Here is a 20123-nt window from a genome sequence, read left to right on the forward strand (position 1 = left end):
AAGCACCCTTGAAAAGTACTCAAATTCAGCCCTGGGTGGTATGGCTCATTTGGTTGGAGCATCGTCCCATAAACCGAAAAGTCGTGGGTTCAATTCCCAGTCATGGCACATACCTAGGTTGCAGGTTCAGACCCCAGTCAGAGCTCGTTTGAGAGGCAACTGATGGATATTTCTCTCTCACATTGATGTTTCTACCATCTCTTTATCCCTCCCTTCCCCTGTCTCTAAAATCAATAAGCATGTCCTCCGATGCGTATTTTAAAAAAAAGTACTCAAATTCCAGCTATTACCAAAGATGAAAAAGAAGTGAATAGACCTCATCAGCCCTGCCTCTTCTGTGTCTTCCTTTTGTTTAAGTGTTCCCTCCTTAGAGAGGCTTTTTCTGACCACTCCATTTTATTCTTCACCAGGGCATCTTATTTTCTGCATAACACTCACACTTATTTAGCAGTTGTTCTTCTTTTTCTCTATGTAACTGTAAGCCGTACAAGGTCAGGGACCTCCTCAGCCCTATCACTTCTGCATTCCCTGCAGTCTGCACAGTGACGAGATCACAAACCCCAGGTGTGCTGAAAGGATGGATGAACTACTGAGGTGCTGTATGGCAAACTTGTTCTGTGTTCTGATAGACTTGCGGTTCCTTGGGATCACCTCTCTTTTCTTAGATTCAGCTAAAGAACATTCCTTGGCCTCAATATCAGCTTACCAGGGTGGTTTCCATTCATTAATTTTTCTTTTAAGAACTGGAATTTTTGTTCAGTCAAAGTCTCAAGTTCATTAACAGTTCCATAGTCATATCTGAAAGACGTAATACAGTGAAGTGGTCGCAAGAACTGGCTTTGAGGCACCTACTTCTGGCTCCCTCACTTCTTAGCTGGGTAATGATGACTCATTATTAACCATTTCTCAACTTTAGTTGGCTGAACCGTAAAAGGAGGGCATTAATATAGCTCTCCCACTTTGTGTGCATCTGAGTTTAAATAAAACAGCATATGTAAAGCACCAAGCTTTGCATTTGCATTGCATATGCTTAGTAAAACTGAGCCACCGTTATTGTTCACATTGTTAAAGTGCTGCGGTGCATCATTTTTCTAGAGCAGGAGGAGGGGTGGCTTTTTGTCAGAGGTAATAGCAGGCATTAGGAGAATGCAGAGTCAAAAAGCATCTGACTTGGAGTACTGGGATTCTAGGCAGAACCTTATGCCTAGAGCACAAATTATGAACTTAGGTCACAGTCGACTGGGCGGTATGGTCAAATGACTCAACACTTAAGTAATGACTAATCGTCGCAGAGCTCCCTATGTCTCTTCCCCTCCACCCCACCACAGTCGCCACAAAGGCTAGAACTGATCCTAGAGTCTGTCTGGCCAAGAGGCAGAGCATACAGTGAGCTTCAGTGAAGTCATCTAATAAGCTAGAGACACCAGGCAGGGCACTGTGGGGCGAGGGGTCCACTAACTCCAGGACAAATGAAGGGCTCCTGTTCTGTTTTCCCTAGGACCTTACAGAACCAGGAATACAGTCCCCACTCTGTGTTGACTCTTGCAGAGTCTTGCTCTGAGCCACAGGAAGAAGTGCCTCATACCAGCTCATAGGGAAACTCCAAACAGTCAGCAGGAAGAAACTCAATCACAGATGAAAATGATTTTGTATCACCATTCTTCTGTGCAGTTTTCTGAGAGGGGGAAACAGGACACATTTGGCTATGAGACAGCAATTGAACAGAATGTACTTTAACTGTTCCCTTCCATATCTGGGTTTGTGTGGCTGGCTCACTGGTTTCAATCAAGAAGAGAGCAGTGACATGCATTTAATGATCTTACTGGACATAACTGCCTTTCACACAGATTTGTAAGGCAGATGCCCCTCTCTCCCATCTCAGTTGGCACTCACAGAGGAGCTCCATTTGTTTTAATATTTCTGAGCCAAGTAGGGTCAGCAATCTGGATTTTTTAAATTTTACAATTTATTCATAAACCTTACACTTTAAATGAGATTTACTTTAAAATCGTATGTAGCCCTGACCAGTGTGGCTCAGTTGGTTGGGCATCATCCTGCAAAGCAAAAGGTCACTGGTTCAAATCCTAGTCAGGCGGGGCACATGCCTTGGCTGTGGGCTCGGTCCCCCGTGGGGGCACATATGAGAGGTAACTGACTGATGTTTCTCTCCCTCTCTTTCTCCCTCCCTTTCCCACTCTCTAAAAATAAATACATAAAATCTTTAAAAATAAAATAAAATAGTATGTATTAGGATGTATTAGGAAGATTTTCACTTAACAAAAGTAATACATAGTTATTATAGGATATTTTTAAAAATATGAGCAAAGAGTTTAAGACAAGTCTAGAGCAAGTAAGAAAATGTTTTAAAAATGTAGTAATGGGAACTTATCAAAAGAGTACAGAATTTAGTTTGAAGGGGCTGCTAAGCAAATCTGAGATAATTTGAGCATCAAAATACATAATTATAGTAATGGATTATAACCCATTTGATAAAATAAAAATCCATGAGTCCATACTGATTTATAAAGATAAAGAGGAGAGAAGAGAAAGCTCCTTCTTATAGTAGAATGCCAAGAATAAACATAGAATGAAAGATAATGTTAAAAAATCATCCGTGGGTGCTAAAATTATGTGTGAATATTTCCTACAGATCAGGAGATTTATTTAATCTCAGAATAGCTCTCTGTAAGATACTTCTTTTTTTTAAAAAAAGAAAATGGTAAGAAAAAAGAAGAAAGGGAAATAAGCAACAAGCCAATGACCAGGAGATGACCATTATTAATGTCTTAACTAGTTTCTTTTGGCTGTATTTCCTATGCTTTATGTTGTTTTGATTTTCGTATAAAAATGAGCTCATGCTTTTTTGTAACCTGCTTTTCTCCTATAAAAATATATCGTGGTCTTATTTATTTGTATTTAATATTTTCCAGTTCATAATAGGCGTCGTAAATATTTATTGAATTAATGAAATTTGCAAGGATTTTTAAAGCAAGATTGCAATGCATATCCCTGTAACAAAGTTCTCCATCCCCACAACTACTTAGGAGCACAGTCCTTAGGACTCATTTCTGGAAGTGGACTAGGGAGGTAAAGAATATTCAAAGCCCTAAAGCCTTTGATAGATGGACTTAAATTGCCCTGTAGGAAGAGTTTTTCTACTCTGTTTTCCCACCGGTAGTGTATTGAACAAATGCCTTTCACTACAGTTTTAAGGAGGAAGATTGAGATTAATGTCTGTAAAACACCCAGAGTTAGGAGTCTGCCCTGTCAACATAAATGAGGAAGAGGAAAGCCTGGTTCCTTCGTGAAATAGGCTAGCACTGAACACCACTGTTAACAACACAGGGCCTCCAACAGGGCCTCCTCCACTTGGACTTTGGTGCTGGGTTCTTAGCATGCTTCAACGCCAGCACCCAATGCAGTTTCCAAAGAGGAATGGGACAAGGTGCAGGACACGTGCACGCTCCACACGCGTCTGAGCTGTTTGCCCTCCTACACTGACTGGGGCCTGGGGCAACCCCTAGCGGCTGACTTAAGCCTCCACCTAGTTGAAGCAGGGGGATATTATCTCCTGGTCCATACATTACAAAGATTATTGAGGAAAACCAAGAAGAGGATATTCAGAGAGGTATCTTTGCATTCAAAAGATGAGAAATCAGAAAATTGTACCATGATTTGGATTTGCTTATATTTTCCCCTTTGGCTTTCACTGCCTCATATGTTCTCAAGTGATGACAGTTGGGCTGATTGAGGGCCGTTAGTCAAATCCAGTAATAGTATTAATCTGTGGTTGGAAATGACTGTTAAAGTAAGTGCCAGGCTATTCAGTTGTGGTTTTTCTTCCAGCTTCCAATCGTGCCAGGCTTCCAGCGGGAGGAATAGAGGCTGTGGTAAAGGAAACCGTTGATAAACGAAAGAAACCAGAAACTGTCACTACCCATAACAACGAGACAACAACAAAAAAAAGTTACAGAAAGGGAGGGGGAGACAAAGGAAATTGTACAAGGCGGTTTAGCCTGCACAGTCTGATGTGAACGTTAGGGATGAGGCTAGTGTGGTGGTGCCTCAGCCATTGACTCCAATTTTCCAGTGAGAACAGGAAGCCTTTAAGTACCAAACTCGAGCTCTCCAGTAATACTGCTGAGCAAGAAAGCTTTTCCTAGGGGAAGAGAATGACTGCAGTTGAACCGAAGCGAAGTTTTTTCTTTCAGCTTCCTACCATGCTTCTCAGACCATTATTACTACACAAAGGAAGCTGGGGGTTCAGTCACCAGACATGTCAAAAGAGTTTACCCCATAATCCTCTTTACTGAATTTTCCAGAACAAATGTTCAATAATGTTGCCACCATTCATCAGTTATCAAGAAATTTGTATTGTAACTGAGATGTGCTTAGCAATCAAGGTCTCCAATTTGCTGGGGGTGGGGGCAGTTGTTCTTTATTTTTTGTTTGGTTTTTGTTTTGTTTTGTTTTTTGAGCTTGAAATCTTTATGAAAGGTAGTTCTTCAATACTGTTGTCAATTTCTTTTTTAAATATATTTTTATTGATTATGCTATTACAGTTGTCCCAGTTTTTCCCCCTTTGCCCTCCTCTGTCTTCTACCTCTATTCCCTCCAGCAATCTCCTCCCTTAATTCATGTCCATGGGTCATGCCTATAGGTTCTTTGGCTTCTCCATTTCCTATACTGTTCTTAACAGTATATTAAGAACATACTGCCCCTGTCTATTCTGTACCTAGCAATTTGTACTTCTTAATCCCTGCACCTTTTCCCCCATTCTCTCCCTTCCTCCTCTCAACTGATAACCCTCCAAATGATCTCCATATCTGTGATTCCGTTTCTGCTTGTTTGCTTAGTTTGCTTTTTAGATTCAGTTGGGGATAGTTGTGAATTTATTGCCATTTTACTGGTCATAGTTTTGACCTTCTTCTTTTTCTTAAATAAGTCCCATTAACATTTTATATAATAAGGGCTTGGTGATGATGAACTCCTTTAGCTTTACCTTGTCTAGGAAGTACTTTATCTGCCCTTCCATTCAAAATGACAGCTTTGCTGGATAGAGTAATCTAGGTTGTAGGTCCTTGCTTTTCCTCACTTTGAATGCTTCTTGCCAGTCCCTTCTAGCCTGCAAAGTTTCTTTTAAGAAGTCAGCTGACAGTCTTATGGGAACTCCTTTGTAGCTAATTATTTGCTTTTCTCTTGCTGCTTTTAAGATTCTCTCACCTTTGGCATTTTAATTATGATGTGTCTTGCTGTGGTCCTCTTTGGGTCCATCTTGTTTGGGACTCTCTGTGCTTCCTGGACTTGTATTTCTATTTCCTTCACCAAATTAGGGAAGTTTTCTTTCATTATTTTTTCAAATAGGTTTTCAATTCCTTGCTCTTTCTCTTCTCCTTCCAGCACCCCTACGATTTGAATGTTGGTATGTTTGAAGTTATCCTAGAGGCTCCTTAGCCTCTCCTCATTTTTTTTTTGGATTCCTTTTTCTTCTAGTTGTTCTGATTGGTTGTTTTTTGCCTCCTCATGTTCCAAGTCGTTGATTCTCGGCTTCATCCACTCCACTGTTGGTTCCCTGTAAATTTCTCTTTATTTCACTTAGTGTAACCTTTATTTCTGCTTAGGTCATTTTTATGCTGTTGAAATACCCAATGAGTTCCTTGAGCATCCTAATAACCAGTGTTTTAAACTCTGTATCTGATAGATTGCTTATCTCCATTTTGTTTAGTTCTTCTTTCTGGAGAAGAACTTTGTTCTTTCATTTGGGCCATATTTTTTTGTCTCCTCCTTTCCGCAGCCTCCCTGTGTTTTTTTCTATGTATTAGGTAGAGCTGCTTTGACTCCCTGTCTTAGTAGCATGGCCTATTGTAGAAAAGTGCACGAGTAAGTTGGATGGGGTAGAGCCTTAGGTAATCTCCAGGGTGGGGCAACTGTGTGAACCAGGTTGATGGAGTCTCACATATGGTGTCACTGCTCTGTGGCTCTGTGTGGGAGAGGGCTCAGAAAGGGAACAATGCTGCTGCCTGGCCTCTGGAGTTTTGTCCCAGAGGAAGCTGTCCCCTGGCACTCACCCTGTTTTGAGACACTTCAGTGTCTCCCCATATGCCGCTGGCACCTTTCCAGCTGCTGCCCTGGTGCTCAAGCCCAAAGGGAGTGAGTCTGCATAAGCCCTAAGTCTGTTGCAGGCCCTTTAAGAGGAAACTCTTGAGAATCCTGTATTTCTTCTGCTGCCTCCACTCCCACTGGTTTTTACAGCCAGAAGTATGGAGACTTATCTTCCTGGCACTGGAACCCTGGGCTGGGTGGTCTGGTGTGGGGCTGGGATCCCTTGTATCGAGGTATCCCTCCTGATTTTTATCCACCACATGTGGTTGTAGGACCCCTCTTCTATGTGTCTCCGCATCTCCGCCCCTCCTGTCCTTCTGGGCGAATATGGCTTCTTTAATTCCTTGGTTGTCAGACTTCCATACAGTTCGATTTTCTGATGATTCTGGGTGATATGTGTTCTATAGTCTAGTTGTAAGTTTTGCTTTGGTCGTATGAGGAGGCGAGCCGTGTTTACCTAGGGCTTCATCTTGACCAGAAGTCCAATTTGTGTTTCTATCTCAAGAACTTGAAACTGGCAGCCCTCCATGTGTGTTCACCAAAGCTCCCAGGTGTTTATTTTATACTTTCAAAAGAAAAAAACCTGAAGTCAATCTGTATTCAGTGAACTGAAAAGTTAAATGTATCTATAAGGGAAAGAAGACATAAGTTCCAGAGTGACATCAAGGAGGTTCTGAGCACAGGGCACTGAAGCATTTCACTGCCTCCCAGTAGGAAATGGCTATTTTGCCAGCTGTTCTACCATATCTCAGTATTTCAAAGATGTACCTTATTTCATGATTATTTCTGGAATCAGATATAAATTATAATTGACTGTATAGCATCTTAGAGTGGATTAAATACAGGGTTCTGGTTTAAAAGCAAAAGTTTATAGTTTTCTGCATATCATCGGTTTCCAATAGCTGGTTAAGTCTAGGATTGTAAGACATTTTCAGGCACTGGCATAGAAAACCTATTTACTTTGTGGGCATTTTTATTATAATTTAGTGTGTAGATGATATTCCTTGGGGCATGCAAGGATAGACTAAGGAAACTGAGGCGCAGCTATCAAAGCCCTTGCGGGTCATTGCTGATCGATGGCAGAGCCGGACTGGGGTCCGTGCCCAGCCTGGAGGTCCACACAGGGTGTGTTGTCCTGCTGCCTGTCCGGGCTCAAGCCTTACAAAGCAGGACTCAGTGAGGCAAACCCCACATTTGCTCTGAAGCGTCCTTCTATCTGGGCATTGGCAGAACTCCCAAACAAGTGGGGAAAGGTACCAGGAAAGCTCAGCCTCAAATGAGTGGATCAGTTAAACACGAGACAGTGAAACGTTGTTCCGTGATGGGCCGTGGGATTGGCGTGATCATGTTGCTCGACTGCTCCAGGCTCAGCCTGCAGACTTTCCTGCTCCCAAGGCCTTCCTACTTCAGGTGCCAGGATTATCTTTTGAAATAAGTCATTTATTTAAAAAACAGTACGATGCTAATAAAATAGTAACAAACCCAAGGTATACTAAATGTATATGTAAATTAGTAAAGAAGAACAGTTCAGTCACCATATCAAATTTAAATTTAAATGTCTTTAGACTTAGTATGCCAAAGCAAAGTCATCTAAAGTACATGTAAGTTGGCAAAAGCGTCGCGCCTGCGGTGATTCCAGAAGAAACAAGAGTGCGGGTGAACATGGGGAAGCAAAAGAGAACAAGGAAGTATGCGACCATGAAGCAAATGCTTAGTCTGAGAGATCAGAGGCTTAAAGAAAAGGATAGATTAAAGCCTAAAAAGAAAGAAAAGAAGAATCCCAGTGCACTCAAAGAAAGAGAAGTCCCCCGATACCCTTCCTGCTTTTATTCCTCCAATATAACACACAGCTGGGGCCCGAGTTACCACATCCTGGTTGATGCCAACTTTATCGAGTTTCCCATTAAGGCTAAACTGTACTTAGTGCAGATAGTGATGGGCTGTCTCTATGCCAAGTGCATCCCTCGTATAACTGACTGTGTAATGGCTGAAACTGAGAAATTGGGGCAGAAGAATCAATGGCTTTATAAAGATCGCCAAGGAGCCAAGACTTGAGCAATTACCATGCACACACAAAGGAACCTATGCGGATGACTGCTTAGTACAGAGAGTAACTCAGCACAAGTGTTGCATTGTGGCCACAGTTGACCAAGACCTTAAACCAAGAATCAGGAAGATCCCTGGAGCTCCCATCATGTACATTTCTAACCACAGGTGCAACACTGATCGGATGCCACATGATTGTGGAGCCCCTCGGATCTAATACTAAAAGACAAAGTTCTCTGCTTTCCTTCAACCAACTTTCTCTGTTGCCAGTTTCCTAAACATGCTGCAGAATGAGTTATTGCTCCACTCACCCACCCATTTGCTCTGTTATGAGCTCAGTATGCTTAAATACACTCACTTTTTGATGTTTTGAAAATGGTATTTTGTATCATTTTAAAATGTTATATCTTTTTACAAATCAGATGACTGCTCACAGAAAAAGTAAATAAATAAAATATGTGTAAGTTATGTGCTTAAGCTACAAATATCTGAAAATACATTTTATGAGCAAAGTATACAATGTGTATTATTACCAAATTCCACCAATATATTATTTGAAATATGTTAAATACTTTCACCCATAATGCTTTGTAAGCTTTAAAGTGATTTAATTAATTAGCTGAGATGAACATAATCCAAATTTTAAAATGTATTTGAACCCTACTTTTTGTCTGCTTTCGCAAAATAGATTATCACCCATCACCTTCAGCGTGTACCATTGGGATACACTGTTCACTGCTTATTACTAGTAGATGTTAGAGTGTTATAATTTGACATTTGATCTTAACTTCCCTAAGCCTCAGTTCCTGCTTTTAAAATGAAGAAAACGATACTTACCTAGCAGAGTGTTGTTAGAATTAAATAAGATGACATGTGTAGAATAAAGCAGCCCCTATCCTGTTAGAAATAGTTGATGAATTTCATCTGTTATCATTAATAGCTGTAGATGTTGAAGAAAAGTTACCTACTCGACATTTTTTGGTTACACTGGTTTTTTATCAACATAATTTCTTTAAAATAATGACTTTAAGAGTAAGTGTTCTTATGTATTTCCTTAAACTTTCTTTCAGAGTGTTAATCTAGCCATAAGTGGTCAGAAATTCTTTTATAGGTTGAAAGAAGCTAAGTTTCATTTTCAAGGAAAATGTGTCCTTCAGTTACAATGCCAAGCCGGCCAGTGATGATTTGAGGCATAGATGGTCAGGAAGTAATTATCCTTTTTATTAGAAAGTAAACATTCATTTACTTAATATCTAAGACACGACCAGGTTCAACCTCTGGTCAGGGCACATACAAGAAGCAACTGATGAATGTACCAGTAAGTTGAACAGCAAATAGATGTCTCCGTCTCCGTCTCTCTCTCTCTGTCTCTCTCTGTCTCTCTCTCTCTGTAAAATCAATAAATAAAAAACTTAAAAATCACTAAAATATGACTAAGGTACTTTCTGAACACAGAAGCAGTTTTTGAGTATGATGGTAAGCTGACATTTAAATCTTCAGTTTTGTTAAGTGTGTGAGACCTCATGTAACCTAACAGCCCGCTGTGGCCACATGGCTCAGGTATATAAGAAATAATCCCACAAAGCTTTTTAAAAAAATGGTTGTCTCTGTATTTATCTTTTTCTAAGACCATAAGTTTATAGATATGGCAGCATATAACTGGATTTTTATTTTCATCTTTGACAAGTTTTATTGCACTTTTCATATTAAAAATAATATATTAGCAAAATTTTAGAAAGTTTGATTTAGAAAACCTCAGAAAGGCAAAAAACAGAGGATGAAAATTACCAATTACCTGTAGATAAATAACATATCTTACTATTCTCTTTATATTCTTTTTGATATATTTTTAGATAATATTAAAACTTTGTATTATATAAATATACATTTAATATATATTTCAAGTCTTTTTAATGTCTACTTTTACCAAATGTAATTATTACTGTATTTTTTTTCACCAAATGTTTGGGTTGTATGGCTGACAAAGCTGTTTGCCCTTGATGTCCTCCCCATACAGGTGTGAAACCAAACACAGGGCAGAGAAGACCGAACGTCTCTAGAGCACGTGTAATGCAAACAGATCATAAGTAGAATCATATGCCCTCTGCCTCCTCATTCTTATAAATTCATTTGTTTCAGAAATAAATTAAGAACTTTGTACTGAGGCCAAAGATTGACCTTAATATTTATTTTGTAACATTTTTAAATATGCTGTGGTATGATAAATTGCATTTAAATGTGTGGTAGGTTGCATTTATATATGATAAAATAGTATCAATAAGAAATCATGATTAAACAATATTGATTCCAGCTCCTACACTTACCATATACATCAGTGTGTCTTTTTACATTACACAGCTCTCCTGGGCCTCAGCTTCCTCATCTCTAAAATGAGGAGAGTAATGCCTATGTTTCAGGGTTGTCTATTAGGATTAGGAAAATATATCTTACCTATAGTTCTTACCCCATTTCATTAAGCAAAATTATCTGGCTGTGTTAGAAACTGAGAAGTAGAATTTCACTGAAGTATTCACGGAAGTATTACCAATAGTCAATAAGCATAAGAATAAAACTGTTCAAATTCACCATGACTCAGGGAAATACACATTCTAACAACAATTTATTAACATATTTATTTAGAAAGAAGAAATATATTTCATTTACTACAATATTCCTGGCATCCAGAACAGTATCTGACACAGTAACTATTCTCTGAAAGAGTCAATGAATGAACAAAATACCTGTCAAGCTTTGAGCAAGTCATTCAGTCTCTCAGGACCTTGATTTCTTCATCAATATAAGGGGAAGACCATGTTCAAGCTCAGTTGAAGGGGGAGAGGGATGCTGTAATTAGCTTTACTGCCATGGATACTCTATAAGGAAACATTATCGTTGTGAGTACATGAAATACAGAGTTAATTCTTGTATTATTATTTATTCTCGTATTATTTTCCATATGAACAACTGTAAACCTACTTTTGTCCCACCCTGTATTTGTCATTTTCCTGACTATATGATGTTTAAAGTTTTTTTGAGCCAGTAATCTTTGTAAAATAGTACAGCAAAATATCATGGGTAAATTAAATACAGAGTTTTGGTCAAGAGACAGGGCCAAAACAGCAGCACTGAACTTTTTTTTTTTTTGGCATATTTAGCCATAAGTAACCAAGGAAAAGAAATCAAGGGAGGTGGGGAGGGATAGAGGGCTAATACAGCAATAAGCAAATATGAATAACTTTGCAATGAGTGCGAGGTCATTATATTTGCTACTGAGTGATGGCATTACTTTTACTGAGCAGCTAATTTTACTTCTCAGAGCTCTAGCAGTTCTGCTTCATCCACATGGTTTATTATATTTGAAGCACATCTGTGGGACAGCAGCTGGGGTATCTGTTCTTTAACAGAGGAGCAGAGGTTACAAGGCCTGCCTGCCTGCCTGCACCCAGTAATTTGTTAATCAGTTACAGAGCCAGCATTAGGAGCTGGATCTTCTGTCTCCTGGTTTATCCTTCTTTCCATTACACGTGTTTCCATTACACGTGGCTAAGTGCTTCTGTCTTGTTATAAAGGAGTCCCTTCAGGGGACACAGCCATCCCCTGTTCCAGAAATAGTATTGTTACCTGGTGGGCTGGTCTGCCAGGATGACCATTTTCTTGTGTTTTAGGAAGCTAATAGACTTTTATCATTTTTTTCCCAAGAGGAAGTAGCAATAGATCGTGTACCAAAAATAACACCTTAACAGCTAAATTCTGCTTAACAGGTAGTTTCCCAAGGATGATCCAATGCAATGAGTCATCACTCTAAGCACTTATTAGCACATTATTTCTCTTTTTTACTAACCCCGGTGCTTTTGGGTACATGTTTTTCCGGGAGGTTCACAGTCTTCACACTATAAATATAATCATCGCCTTTTTTTCTTCTGCTTTTACTTTTCAAATCTAGGATAGCCCATGATTTCAGAGAACAGTCAGGATTATGACCTCAGACAAGAGAGACAGTTTCTCCAGTTGGTAGCAGCTCCATCTCATTCCCAGTAGAAATCAAAAATGTAGAGTAATATAAACAAATGTTTGGGACCCATACGATAAAGAAGGCTACAGCCCTGGCTGGTGGTGGCTCAGTGGATTGAGCACCGGCCTACGAACCAAAGGGTTGCTAGTTTGATTCCCAGTCAGGGCACAGCCTGGTTTCCAACCAGATCCCTGGTAGGCAGTACATGAGAGGCAACCACACATTGATGTTTCTCTTCCTCTCTTCTCCATCCGTTCCCTTCTGTCTATAAATAAATAAATAAATGTCACAAAGAAAAATATTAATATATTTGACTATATAAAAATTGAAAACTTTTGTTCATCAAAAAATTAAAATGCTGCAAATTTTAAAAGCACATGGTAATCTTGGAGAAAATGTTTGCAACATATATGACAAAAGTGTAATATCCTTAATGAATAAAGAGCTCTGAAAATTATTTGGAAACCACCCCAGTGTAGTATTACCACTTGCCCATCACGTTATGTATATATCACAGTGCTGAATGGGTTTACAGTTTAGATGGCACGAGAGAATGAACTAAATGCAGATCTTATTTTCCATTCACATATTCTTTGCTCGGAGGCAGTTTAAGGAAAGTACACATTCAGCTATAAATACTCAGGACAGTTTGTCCACACTGACACTTCCATTTCCTAAAATGAAACCCTCATTGGCCCACGGGGAGAAAAAAGGCTGGCTTTGTTAACCAGCTTTATTCCAACAAGCACATCCATATGGTAAGAACTTCCTCCGATGAGTCACCCACAGTTGTCAAACACCAACTCTCCTTTGTTTGACCCGGCAGAGATGAGGGCTGTGGGAGCAAACTGCAAGAGTCTGAATCATTTAATTGTGGTTTTTTTTTCCATATCTGAATTTGCATCTGTCACAGACCCAATGTGTCCACCATGAAAAACTGCATTTTTCAAATATCACAGGAAAAAATCCCATTCAAATGGGTCTGTTCTGTCTAGATAGTCTGTGAAATTTCTAAGGAATGTTGTGGGCTTTGCTTCCTGTGCTAAATTGTTGAGTTATCACACGTTATTGGATTCCACCCAGACTGTGCTGGATAGGAATATTATACTCATGCAGTTGTCTTTACCATTCAGAAAGGGAAAAAAAAGGAAAAAGTTACTACTGCTCCTTGTCATAAGATACAAACCTTAAGAGGGTAGGTGAAAGTGTATGTGAAAATAATTTTTTAAAATACAGGGTGGGGCAAAAGTAGGTTTACAGTTTCTATGGAAAATGATACGGTAATTAATAAATAATAAGAATAAACTGTTTCACATAGTCACAGCTGTAAACCTACTCTTGTCCACCCCTGTATGTCCTTGATTCTTTGTAGAGGCTGGAGTTCTATTTGGTCTCAGCTTTGTTATGACTGCTAACCACTTTCTTGTGTTGTTGGGGTTTTTTTGTTGTTGTTCTTGTTCAATCAAGGACTGTACAGCCAGGATTCAGATCCTGCTCTGGGGTATGATGCCATCCCTAGTCTGTTTGAAAGACTTCTTTAGAGATACCATCTTGTCCATTTGTATGAAAAAAAGAGAGAAAAGAATTGATGTTGTGTGATTTCTTCTCTATGCTATTTACTCTTCTCTGTTTTCCAAATTTTCTATATGCATATGTATTTTCTAATCAGCAAAATAATTCATTTTTAGAGTACCCACCCACAATTTAAAATATAAATGCAATAAATAAGCCTCTTAAAAAGTTCAGCTGGTTCTCGAGTAAGTAAAATTTTATCCTGAGAAAATACGTGCTTGCTCTGTTGACTGATCGCTGCACTGATCTCAACACTAAAGTCATATGTAGATAACATCACTGACATTCAAGGGCCAGCACCCATATTTGTATGCTAAGCACATTGTTTTTTATTATTATTATCTTTACTCCTCATCCAAGGACATTTCTTTCATTGCTAAGAAAGAAACATCGACTGGCTGCCTAACCAGGGCTCAAACCCGAAACCTGGGTGTGTGCCCTGACCAGGAATCAAACCTGCAACCTTTTGGTCCACGAGACAACACTCCAACTAACTGAGCCATACTGGCCAGGGCTAAGCAGGTTGTTTCTTAAAGGAAAAAAATGAGATAATCAGTCTTCCACTGTTTGGAGTATTTTTAACTAATGATTGAATCCAATTTGAGGATATTTTTGGATCATTTGTAATATTTTCTGAGTGAAACTTTGGTTCCCTTTTGAGCGGAGCTGCTTTTTTAAAAATAAGCCACTCTAACCAACAGATGCTTCTATTTCAGAAAATCTCCAGTGATTATTTTCCCCCCAGATCAACATTAAAATCTTCAGCCTGGGATCATGTCATTTCGCTGACAGATGGCTCATGTCCATATTGAAGTGTTTGCAAGAGAGAAAGCCAGTGCACATGACTTCGAGGTGGTCACAGTTATATATCAAAGACACACCCACAGTAGAGTCCTTCAGCCTCCCTTTGGCAAAAATGTTGTGTTAAAGACAAGACTAGTGGATTCCTAGATTGAAAGAATTCCACGTTTTTGTTATTGTATCATGTATATAATATTAGCTCTTAGGAGTGTGTCGCCATTAAATAGGCTTTTACATTTTCTAACCTTTCTGTCCATTGCTTTGATGTCAGCCTATCAGAGAGAGACAACTTGAGTCACTTGGGTCACTACCTTGACTTGTGTAGCTAGTTTGTTTCCCGTGGCCCATGTTGCTGATTACCCTCAACATTTTGCTACTGTACCTAGATAGCACGTCAGAATCCCTCTCATCCCGCCGCAGCCTGTTACTTACTACCAATCAATCAGATTGGACAAAATGAATCTCCTTGTCATTCTAGATATGCAGGCAGGTGGCCACCTTTTTGATCGCACACGTCCGCAGACTGTTACTTTAACTGTGTGCACTAAGTCGTGGGCAGTGCTCTTTCCCTGGGCAAGATGTATTGTGTATCATTTTACAAGGTCTTCTGCTATAAGAGAGTAATAAATAACGTCTTGAATTATGGTATGAGGAGGGTGCTGCCCATGACCTAATCCCTTATATTACATACAGCAGTGAGTTATTAGGAAGAAAGAGAATGAAACCTGTCTGCCTGGCCCACCTTTTGTTCTTACTGTTTTGACAGATGCTCATCTGATTTTTCAAAACAGCCCTTTGAAATAACAAAGATAATTTTTTTAAGATTTTTTTAAATTTTCTTTTCATAACCTCTTGCCCTGGGTGTCCTATATAGAGTGACCAGCCATCACAGTTTGCCTGGGACAGAGGCTTCCCAGGATACAGGATTTTCAGTGTTGAGACTGGAACTACTCCGGGCAGACTGGACTGGTTGGCCACCTCGTTCCTGAGTACTCTACCCCCAGATGGCCTGGTATTGAGGAACATGAGCTCTCAGGTTCCAACTCATGGACCTCCTCCCTGTTAGAGCTTTTCTTTCTATCCCTGGAAGACACAGCATGAAGAAAGGCTAGGAGATGTGAGACAGAATGATTTTATTATGAGGGATGGTGAAGCTCCAGTTTCGTTAAGTGATGTCCTTAGTTCATATTTCTTCTATAGAGTGAAGGTAATTAATAAGCCCTGAAACAGCTATTAATTGAAGCCTAATTAATTAATCTATGGCACTGATTTTGCCAGGTATCCGTGGTAATCTCTGATAATCTACTGTCTTCACACACCACCATCATCCTTGCCCCGAATGATCTTCTAGCCTGTTGTCATTAAAGTTTTTCAATACCAAGCCTAATTTAAAACACAGTGAGTATTACGGCTGGAATTTCCGTAAGGGAGCAAGACTGTCATCCAGACTCTCTGGTTATTTGAAGAGACGGAAGACAGCATTCCCCAGGGCCTGCAGTCTGAGATGCCCGACTGTTACAGAAGCTTACTGCCCACAGGGGGACAGGTGACTCTACGGCGGTCACACACCCTGGACTTGCCTCCAGTTTCCTAGCGATTAGTAATATCGATGTAAGTGCTTCGTCCATACAGGAGTGCTTCTTAGGTTTGACTCAGATCTCTTTCCCTGCTTTTAAAACTTTCCTTCAAATGCAGAGTTACTGAGTGCTTGGCCAGTGGTCTGACTTTAGGGTCAGAATGAGAATGAAAACGCAGTAATGTATTGAGGAACCCAGACTTTAGAAAGTAGTTAATACATAACCATTTCTTTCCTGCCCTAAGAACTTCCCTGAGCAGTGTGATTGGACAGCAAGAGATAAAGGAGGCATTAGGAGGAGTAATGAATGAGTAATTTGGCAAGAAAACGTAGCAGAAAGTATATAAAAATAAATGCTTGGATCCCAGACACAGAATGAGACAAATCATGTTTATTGCTCCTATTGGACAAGAATGTTCCTGCCCAGGTTTCTAATTTTAAAGGTATGAAAGATACTGTATTTAGTAACATGAGGAAGGACATGTTATGGACTGAGTGTTTGTATGCCTCCCAAAAATTCAGATGTTGAAGCCCTAACTCCAATTTGATAGTATTCGGAGATGGTCCTTTGGGACGTAATTAGGGTTAGGTAAGGTCATGAAGGGGGCTGGGTCCCACAACGGGATTAAGGCCCATCAGCAAGCTTGCCCTTCCGGCCCTGTGAGTACACAGCAAGCAGGTCTGCAGGCCAGAAGGAGTCTTCAGCAGACACCTTTATCCAGGACTTCTCAGCCTCCAGAATTGTGGGAAATGGATTTCCGTTGTTTTAGCCACCCTGCCTATGGGGTTTTGTTTCAGCACCCCAGGTTTACTAAGACAGGAAGAGGTGGCACTGGAAGAAGAGGCAATTCTTTAAGTATTAATATTTTAGAGAAATGTTTATTTCTGGCAAATGGTAGATACTTAATTGCTGAAGTGGTAAATTTTTTAAATCTTAATGATCAGGCTTCTTTAGTCATAGATGAAATTAAGCCAGTTAATATATTAATTTGTAAGTCTTGTAATGTTTCAGAACTCTCAAGTGGTTTGATGGATTCTGGTTTAATTTTAATTCTAAATCTTGAATTGAAAAACAGTGAAATGTCTGTCTGTCTGTCTCTCTCTCTCATTACTCGTAGTCCAGCAAATATGAGCCCTGTCTGGAGAAATAAATTAGTCACATCTGGTAACAAGGAAAAGTTAATTCAGCTATTTATTTTAAAGGAAATTACCAGCCTGAGAGTCCCCTGCTATGGACAGAGGCAGCCGCACACGCTGTGACTTACGGTAGTCTGCTCTGAACTGGGAGTAGCACCGCGCTTCCCTGGGAGGGGTTTTTCCTGTTGGTCTCTGTCTCAGTGACAGAACTTCATCTCAGGTTCTTCTTTTTGCCCTCACCTTCCCTTGCATTACTTGGGCTTCTACTCGTTTTCACCTCGCTCTTTCCCACCAGCCCCTCTTCCTTTCTGGATGGGTTTCCTCAAATGCCTCTTCCCCTCCACGCCCTCTTTAATCCCTCACTCTGTTTTGCCTTTGCTACACTTTTTCTCAACACTTGTCTTTCTTTGTCTTCCAAGGAGCCCATCCCTTCCCTGCATACCTGGGTGAAGTCAGCACCTAAGGGAAAGTTCCCATCCTACGTGCCTCTTGTTGCTTCTTTAAAGGTTTTGGCAAGATTTTAGATTTAGGGGACTAATTGTCAGCTAGCCCCGGTTTTTAAATACCCATTATCTGCAGTCACATATTGTCTGGTGCCACAGGCCAGTTTAAGCATTAATAGATACAACAATATAAATCAAATCCAGCTTGGCTCTAAGTGTGCATATATCTATTCTATATTCATATGTGTGCAAATACACATGCTCGCACTTGAATGACCCTGAAGTGAACCAAGCAAGCGCATTTTGACACAGTAGGGATTGACGTTGCTGGAAAAGAGGGAGAGAAAGCTTTCCTGGTAGGAGGACCGGTAACCATTCTTATGTACTGAGTGCCAGTTATGGGCAGAGTGGGCGGTGAGTTATGTGCCCAGGCTACAGAAGCATGTAGGTGTTGGCCCTGTCCTCAGAGAGCTTCCAGTCTGTCTGCAGAGACCAACAAGTAAGCGAGTAAGAGAAGCGGGTTGTGAACACATTACATAGATGCAGTGTATGGCAAGTAGCTGTGGTGGGATCTTTTTCTTCTGATTTTCAAAGTAATTAGTACTCATAAAATGCTAAGTATAGGGTAATAGAAAAATGCAGAAAACAAAGAAATCCCCCATAATCTCAACAGCCAGAGGAAAGCATAAAATAGTAGTTTTATAAGAATGTCCTTTTGTACATTGACATTTTTGATTTGTTATTTTATCCTAACTTGATAAATCAGGTGTTTGGGGGGATTCAGATCCTATTAGTAACTTATTCAGATCCTCCAGAGCAGATGTCTTCACATGGGCACTTCGTTGAAATGCGGCAAGATAAACGTTTGTCATGTACTTTAAACCATGTACGTGTACTTAAGCCTTTCATATGTGCAGATCCAGAGCAGTTTTCATTGCAGTTTTTTACTGTCGTCCTGAATCTCGTGTTTGCTTGGAAGTATGGATTCTTAACTGCTATTTTTGAACAGCTTTATTACCATATAATTTACATACCACACAGTTCACCATCGTACCATCGATGGCTTTTCATTTTGTGTATCCGCAGAGTTGCGCAACCATCACCACAAGCCAAAAAGAAACCCCGTGCCCACTAGCAGCCCCACGCCCCCATCCGAGGCAACTACTCATCCACCTTCTGACTCGATAGCTTTGCCTCTTCTGTACATACAAGTGGAATCGTGCCATAAATACGTGCTCTTTGGTGACCGGCTTCTTTTACTTAGCAGAACGTCTTCAAGGACCATCCATCTGTGTCATGTGTCAGTGCGCCATTCCTATTTATGTCTGAGTGACAGACACCATTGTGCAGGTCTCCTGCATTCTGGTTACCCCTTCATCAGCTGGTGCACGTTCGGGTCGTTTCCATTCTTCGGCTGTACATGCATGTACAAGATTTTGTGTGGACATACATATTTCAACACTTGTATATGATTAACTGTCTTTTGTGAGTGTTTTTCATTCTCAAATTTCATAAGTATTACTTTATACATCATTTGTTATTATTTGAAAAAAACAAGTTTAAAACCAAGTTAATCATTTTCTAGTCTTCTTCGCCCCCCCACCCCCACCGTCTCCCCACCTCTCTCATTCGCACTGGCTTTACTAACAACACAAACGTAAAGTCATGCTTCTCCTTCCAGGTAGAGTTCAGCCTTTCACCAAGTTCAGATCATCTTTTTTTTTTTTTTTTTTGAGAAGTAAAATTTTTTTTTCATTTATTATCATCTTCCCTTAATGTCTTTGGGTCCTTCCCCATTTTCTTGTCCACCCAGTTTGGGTTCTTGTCATCTTCCTCGTCCCTGGGTCTCTCCCCCTGGGCCTCCCTGGCTCCGTCTCCATCCCCTGGATTGTCAGTGAACGTCTGCCATAATAATCTCTCTAAAATACTGCTGTTACTGCCCGTTGCAGTCACACCAGCTTAGCCACTTACTGAGCTGCGTTTCCTTGGATAAGTTACTTCTCACGTGTTAATAAAAAGCTAATCAGACCACCTCCCCACACCCTAGTAGTAATTAAATGATTGCACTGGGTTTCTTCCTCGTGCCAGCAGAATGCGATGAACTTCTCTCATTTCGGAGTCCTGTGTTTGTGTATCTTGTCTCCCACGGGGGTAAGGATTATTATGGTGGTAGATAGTATTATATATGTGTATATTTATGTATAGATATTTATAAATTTCTATTATAGATGTGTTTTAAAATATAATGTAATTTAAATGTGTATATTATATAGGAAGGCTATATATTATTTAATGTATATTTTTGGTGCGTGGTTATTTCCCAGCACCTAATGCAGCCCTATGTGTTTAATGAATGATCACTGGATTAATGTTTACAAAAAAAAAAAAATCAGTTAATTGATTTTCTGCTTAATGTCATTATTTGAATAGGTGG

The 20123-nt window shown here is 39.9% G+C and overlaps 1 protein-coding gene and 1 pseudogene across 3 annotated transcripts in view; both read left to right on the forward strand.

Annotated features, from left to right (window-relative positions):
* Positions 1-20123, forward strand: part of CDK6 (cyclin dependent kinase 6) — a 227627-nt gene that overhangs the window by 181225 nt on the left and 26279 nt on the right. The window lies entirely within an intron of this gene.
* LOC112319897 (rRNA-processing protein FCF1 homolog pseudogene) lies at positions 7240-8365 on the forward strand (annotated as a pseudogene).

Source organism: Desmodus rotundus, chromosome 6 (assembly GCF_022682495.2).
Source record: "Desmodus rotundus isolate HL8 chromosome 6, HLdesRot8A.1, whole genome shotgun sequence".
In the NCBI taxonomy this organism is placed as follows: domain Eukaryota; kingdom Metazoa; phylum Chordata; class Mammalia; order Chiroptera; family Phyllostomidae; genus Desmodus; species Desmodus rotundus.